Source organism: Lathyrus oleraceus, chromosome 4, assembly GCF_024323335.1.
Source record: "Lathyrus oleraceus cultivar Zhongwan6 chromosome 4, CAAS_Psat_ZW6_1.0, whole genome shotgun sequence".
Taxonomy (NCBI): Eukaryota; Viridiplantae; Streptophyta; class Magnoliopsida; order Fabales; family Fabaceae; genus Lathyrus; species Lathyrus oleraceus.
In genome coordinates, this window is record NC_066582.1 from 236914521 (window position 1) to 236921535 (window position 7015).

Consider the following 7015-nt stretch of genomic DNA (forward strand, 5'->3'; position numbering starts at 1 on the left):
GTGTAACACCTCGAATTCAATTAAATTATTTAATTGAATTTATTTTTGTTCTATTTAATTATTTAAATTAATTTATATGCTTTTATTTGAATAATTGATGAATATATGTGTCTTGGTAGAGAGTTAAGAGAATGGTAGAAATTAATTGAATTAATTTTAATTAATTTAATTTGAGAGGAATGATTTAAAATAATGTTATTGGGACGAAATTTAAATTTAAAATAAAAATAAGATAGTTGTAGAAAAATAAGAGAATCAGTAGAATTTGGTGAAAAATGAGTTATTATAATTAAAAATTAAAATAAAAGAAATTAGGGTAAGTAAGAAGAGTAATGATAATATAGGGAATATGAGAGTAAGTTGGGGATAAAAGAAGATTAGCATAATTAAAGGGAATTAGGTGTTGGTTTAAATAAAAAAGTTGAGAGTTGGAACTTTTACGGTACATGAAAACACTTTGGAAATTGAGAGGGAAGAGGCAAAGTGAGAAAGAGCAAGAACATAAGTTTTGGAAAGGAAATCATAATAGCACAAGCTTAGAAGTTGTTGGATAATTAGGTAAAGGGGAAAACTACTCTAATAATGGGTGTCAAATCCGTGAAGGATAGTGGATGGATCCTTACCCTCCTCTAGGTTTTTCATAATTTCCTCAATTGTTGATGAGTATGATTTGTTGGTAATGAATTATGAATAAATCTATTGTGATTAATGGTTTAATGTGAAATTTGTAATTTGTATTATGCTAAAATTGTCCATGATTGAATCAATATGAAATTTGTATGTTGTGGTTTTTATTGATGTGTTGTTGGTTTCATGAGCATAACATTGAATCATGGTTAATTAATGAAATTGGATTTTAATCAATGTGAAATTGACATGTTTAATATTATATACTTTATGTATGATGCATTTTGTGCAATTGGGTATTTTGGGATCAAAATTGGAGCTTTGGAAGTGCTCCAATGGTGAAAAGCGCATTTTTGCGTTTTGGTACATTAGTAACCGGTTAACACACTGGTGTAACCAGTTATAGCTAAAGCGGATTTTTTTTGAAATTTACGTGATTGTAATTGTTTGCGGGTTTCAATTAACCTGTTGCAGCTGTTGTGTTTTTCAGAAATGTATATTTTTCTTTTCCAACTGTTTTTAACGTAACTTGAGTTTCGTGACTCCAATTGAAGCGTTGTTCGAAGTGTTCGAAAGCTCACAAGTATGGCTACCCCATAGTGATGTATTAAGAGGCTAGATGAGTACTAGAATATGTGAAATTTAATTGTTTTACTTATTACATAATGATTAATGGTAAAGAACTAACGGTTAATCATTGTAAATGAATGAATTAATGATGAAGCGATGATAAGATTAATAGATATGATTTAGTGATATGCAAATGTTTATTCGATGTGTGAATATATATTGTGAAGTGCAAGTATAATTCTGAGAAGTGTTGAAAATACTTGCTGATGATTGTTGAGATGCGTGGTTTAGAGTGAAAACTATTGTTGATGCGTTTGTTTACAATTATATGTGGGGTTGTAATAATTGTTGTGTTGTTCTCGTTGAATTATCTCATGTTATACATCATTTGTTGTCTTTGTTATAAAGGAAGCGAGTCATAAGATCATATGAGGGGACGAGTGACTTGTATGGAGCTCAGATGAGAGGGCTCGGGGTTTAGACGTTGGGATCTGGTTTGTATGAAGAACCATTATTGAGATGGTACCACGTGCATATAGAGTCGAGGTGTTGTCACATTGCATACAAGTTTGCATTTGTGAATTGATGATTGTCGTGTGAATACATTACCTATTGATGATTGTTGTTGATGTTGTTTATGCTACCATTCCCAATATTTTGCACCCCTAACATATTTGAGCATATTCTCTCCCTTTTATATTTTTGTTTATGTGTTGATGTACGATGTGTACAGATACTTAGGAACATGAGTAGTAGTAGTTGTGAGTTGGAAGATGGTCTTGGATCTCAGTTAAATGCTCTAATTTATAACATCAAGAATGAGACGTCTTATTTTATTTTGTTATTGAGTTAATCATTGGATGGTGATATTTTATTTAGCATTTAGAATTGTTGAGATATTTTGAAGTTTATGAACATTGATTTGAAATTCTGCTATGAGTATTTTGATTTAAATGTGAAGTATGCATGTTCGGAGCTTAGGGTGTTATATAGTGGTACCATAATAGGTCGGTCAATCCGACAAGGTTTTTGTAATATTGTTTGTTCCCTAGTATGCGACATGTATATGAACATTATTAATGCATGTTTCTTGTAATAGATGTTTACTGGTGTGCAAAAATATGGCTGGAGGAAGAAACGATCAAATGATTGCTAATGCTTTAGAAGCGATGGCTCAGGCGTTGCAGGCCGGTAGAATCAGCAGGGTGCAGGTGAGAAATTACGTGGATTGAGGAAGTTTTAAAGGAACAATCTGCTTATCTTCAAGGGAAGATATGATCTAAAACATGCTTAGACATGACTCGGAGAGATTGAAAAGATTTTTCAAGTGATAGCTTGCAATGAGGACCAAAAAGTGTTGTTTGATACTCATATGCTGTCAGAGGAGGCCGAAGACATGTGGGATAATGCACGTTAGAGAATGGTAGATGAAAGTACTGGGGTTACTTGGGTTTTGTTCATGGATTAATTTTTAGAAACTATTTTCCAGAGGATGTGCACAGTAAGAAAGAGATCGAGTTCCTTGGGATGAAACAAGAGAATTTGATTGTTGCTAAGTATGCTACTAAGTTCGAAGAGTTGGTGAAATTTTGTCCACACTATAATAGTGCGGTAGCTGAAGGGTCGAAGTGTATCAAATTTGAAAGCAGCTTACATACCGGGATCAAGAGATGTATTAAGGATCAAGAGATCCACCGGTTTTCTGTGTTGGTAAATAAGTGTAGAATATATGATGAGGATAATGTTGATATGTAGAAATCCTTTCGATGTGATGCAAACGTCTACTCCTCTAAACCATTTGGGTAAGGAATGCTTTTTTGTTGATTGAGACAAAATTACTTTCTTTAAAATTGACCAACAAACAAATATTTTCTACAGAGAACTACGTAGCCTTGAGTTCTCCATCGCACCCGAAAATACGTAGGAACAAGACCCGCAATCTTGTCAAACACATTAATAAAAAAAAAGTGTGACTCCTTTCTTTTTTATCTTTTCATTTTAAAGAAAATAGTTGACGTAAGCTAACATCCAATCGCAAATCTAATGATAACATGAAACTATATCACATTTTTAGACTTGATTTAATTAAATTATATCGTTATTCGAGTCAATTTATTTTATATTATTCGATATTACTCGGTATTTTCTTATTGTTTATTTCAGAGATCATTATTTAAAGCACGTGTGAAAAAGAAAGAAAAGGGGTGCAAAAAGAAGATTTTCTAGGAAAAGCAGCAAGCTGAAGCACCAAAGCCCAGCCCACGTTTGGAACAAAGGAAATGGTTGTCACGACCGCCACACTCACGTGCCGAGCGTCACGCCCCAAAACCTTGTGTTACGACCGTAACACATAGTGTGACGGACGTCACACATTTCATCCTATATTTTAGGCTTGACGTGCGTAACAGAGTGGACAGTTTCCCCTAAATTTCCTCCTGCACTCTTTGACGCTTTGGAACCCTACGGAAGATACTTTTGAGGAAACGGTCATTTTGGAGGATGAATATAAATAGACCTCACAAAAGCAAATTGGGGGGTCTCTCTTCTCCGTGCAATATTTTTTCCAGCCTTATAATTTTCCAACACTCTAACTTTCAAGCAATTTATTTCCTTTCCTTTTCTAGTTTAATTTCCGAAGCATTCAATTTATTTTCTCACGATAGTTTCTACACCGGAAACTATTGTGTAATTTTTACTGGATCTAACCTTACGTCAGATCATAGTATTTTATTTCCTTATTTTTACTTTCCTATCTGATTGAGAATTGTGAAGAACAAATCCAACCGGCTTGTGGTGGAGTGTTCGAGCATCGAAGTTAAGAGATAAAATCCATATTTCTAGTATCTTTCCAGGTTCATTAATTAATTGATTTATTGTTTTGATTTACATATGCTTTGTTCCGCTGTTTATATATATTGTTTGTTTGATATGGCCGTATTTATGCATGATTATTGTTTATGCACGTTTACCATGTCTGGCTAATTTATTTAGATATCGGTATGTAAAGTAAGCGAAATAAAGGAATCAAAATTGAGTTGGTTTAAATTTATTTCAAAATATAGTCACTCTTTTTCTGGTCTCAATTTACAAAGTTAATACCAAGGTTTTTGTACGAGAGTAAAAGACATAAAGAAGTTAAAATCAATAGAACGACGGTTTGAGTTTTTAACTGGACAGTGTAAATTGAACATTAACTTTAAATCAGGGCGAAAGAAATTTTTAAGGTTAATTAAATTCTAATCATTTTCAAAAATTATTTTTAAAAGTTAAATGTGAGGACGAGAGTTAAGCATTTAAGTTTAATCATATAATCTAAGTCAACAGAGCGAGAGTTTGAGACGAGGGTGTTTAAACGGTTAGCATTTTCTCAAAAAGAGTTTCTATAGATTCTATTATTTTCAAAAAGTGATTTTAGATTTAACGAAATAGTGAGAGCGTATGTTAAAATATAAAGTCATAGTCTAATTCAACAGAGCGAGAGTTTGAGGAAAAGATTTTTAATTAATAGTGTTTACTGAAAAGACTTATTTTAAAATTAAGAAAAAGACCAATGAAGATTTGATTCCCCAATTACGACGAACTACATACTGATATCCATATTATTTGATATTTTATCTAGATCCAAATTTAGTTTTACTTTTCCCCCTAATCATTAAAGTATCATCCGCCTTAGCTTTACGCAGTAACCCTAGAAAAACCGTAGATCGATTCATTAAGTCCCTGTGGGATCGATTTCTTTTAAAACTACGCGATTAGACTTTGCACTTGCAGTTAGTACCCCGATAGACTCATAAAGTCGCGATCAAGTTTTTGGCGCCGTTTCCGGGGACTTTTATTTAGTCGATATCGTAACTCTTCTGTTACGCTGCAGAGACTAAGGCAATTTTTATTTTTTTCCCTTTTTCGTTGATTTGTATGCCACACACTCGCTCACAAGGCGAGCCGGACTACTTACGAATCAACGACGTTGAACGATATCTCCGATTATTACGACGAATTCGGGAGTATCGTGTTAGAAACAATCTTCCTCCAATCGAAACTCCTGATCTCAAAAATCTCCTTCCTTTAACGATACCAGCGATGGCCGAACCAGCTCGTGCTCTTCGAGATTACGCTGCTCCATCGCAGGATGAGCCGCATTCGAGTATTGCTCCACCCGCAATCGAAGCGAACAACTTCGAACTTAAACCTTCGCTGTTGCAGGCAGTGCAACAAAATCAATTTTCTGGAAATCCTACCGAGGATCCAAACCTTCATTTATCCGTATTTGTCTAATACGCTGACACTGTTAAAGCTAATGATGTCACTTCAGAGGCAATTCGGCTTCGTCTCTTTCCTTTCTCGTTAAGAGATAAAGCTAGAAGATGGCTTCAGTCTCTTCCTTCCAACTCAGTCACCACATGGAATGAGTTGAAGAAAGTCTTTCTTGCCCGATATTTTCCTCCAAGCAAAACAGCTATGTTGAGAGCCCAGATAAATGGATTTAAGTAAAAAGATAACGAGTCTCTTTTCGAAGCATGGGAAAGATACAAGGACATGACGAGACTCTGCCCACACCATGGTTTAGAGGACTGGTTAGTAATTCACACCTTCTACAATGGTCTCTTGTACAACACAAGGTTAACAATAGACGCCGCCGCCGGTGGTGCGCTTATGGATAAACCTTACACCGACGCTTATCAACTTATCGAGAGCATGGCCCAAAATCATTATCAGTGGGGAAGCGACCGAACAGTGGTAGAAAAACCTCAAACGAAAAGTGGCATGTACGAGATAAGTAGCCTTGATCATGTTAATGAAAAAGTGGATGCTCTTGCCCAGAAAATTGAAAGTTTAAATGTATCACCTCCAACCACCGTGGTTGCCGTAACTCAAAATTGCGAAGTCTGTGGAATTCAAGGTCACACTCCTACAGATTGTCAACTCCTAACAGGAATTCAAACAGATCAGGTGAACTATGTTCAAGGAAATCCTTACTCGCATACCTATAACTCAAACTGGAAGAACCATCCTAATTTTTCATATAAAAGTAACAACGCTTTATACGCACCAGGTCAAGCTCCCAGTCAAGCTCCAGATATACCTCCTGGATATCAAAAGCCGGCCCCATCTACACCTAACAATAACGTTCCTAGGAAATCCAACTTGGAAATCATGATGGAGAACTTCATAGCTTCTCAACAGCAAACCAATAAAGAGTTCTTAAACCAGAATGTACACACTAGTGAACAGATTAAACAACTAGCAAGTAAAGTAGATGCCATGGCTACCCATAACAAAATGCTGGAAACACAAATCTCGCAAGTAGCTCAACAACAAGCGCCTACTGCTGCCCCAACTGGTACATTTCCTGGACAGCCCCAACCTAATCCGAAAGGCCACGCTCATGCAATTATATTACGAAGTGGTACAGAGGTAGAAGGACCATCTGACCCAAGGATTGAGAACCAAAACTCTAAAAAGTCAACTGAGGAAGAAGGTAAACCTAAGGAAAAGGAAGAGTGTAATAAGGAAACCGTAGAGAAAAAAGAACCTTATGTACCTCCACCGCCTTACAAACCACTGTTAGGGACCAATTAGTACTACTTTTTATATCATTTTATTGGTCCCTTTTACCAAGTTTTGATGTAATTACACACTTTTATTCTCACTATTTTGTATAAATGCAATTAGGTCTAATTTATTTTGTTTTGAATAGTTAATTCACATATTTGTTAGTTTTGTAGAATTTTTGGTTAAGAAGGCTTTGGATTGCAACACCACACTTTGGAGGAAGCTTGCCAAACAAGGAAGCTGGAGAAGCAATAGTTCGCGTCGC

The 7015-nt window shown here is 35.4% G+C and overlaps 1 non-coding gene across 1 annotated transcript; it reads right to left on the reverse strand.

Moving 5' to 3' along the window:
• Nucleotides 1–5655: 5655 nt before the first annotated feature.
• LOC127077012 (small nucleolar RNA R71) lies at nucleotides 5656–5762 on the reverse strand. The gene has a single exon (XR_007787001.1). It is a non-coding gene; the product is annotated as a small nucleolar RNA R71 (small nucleolar RNA).
• Between the last annotated feature and the right edge of the window lie 1253 nt (nucleotides 5763–7015).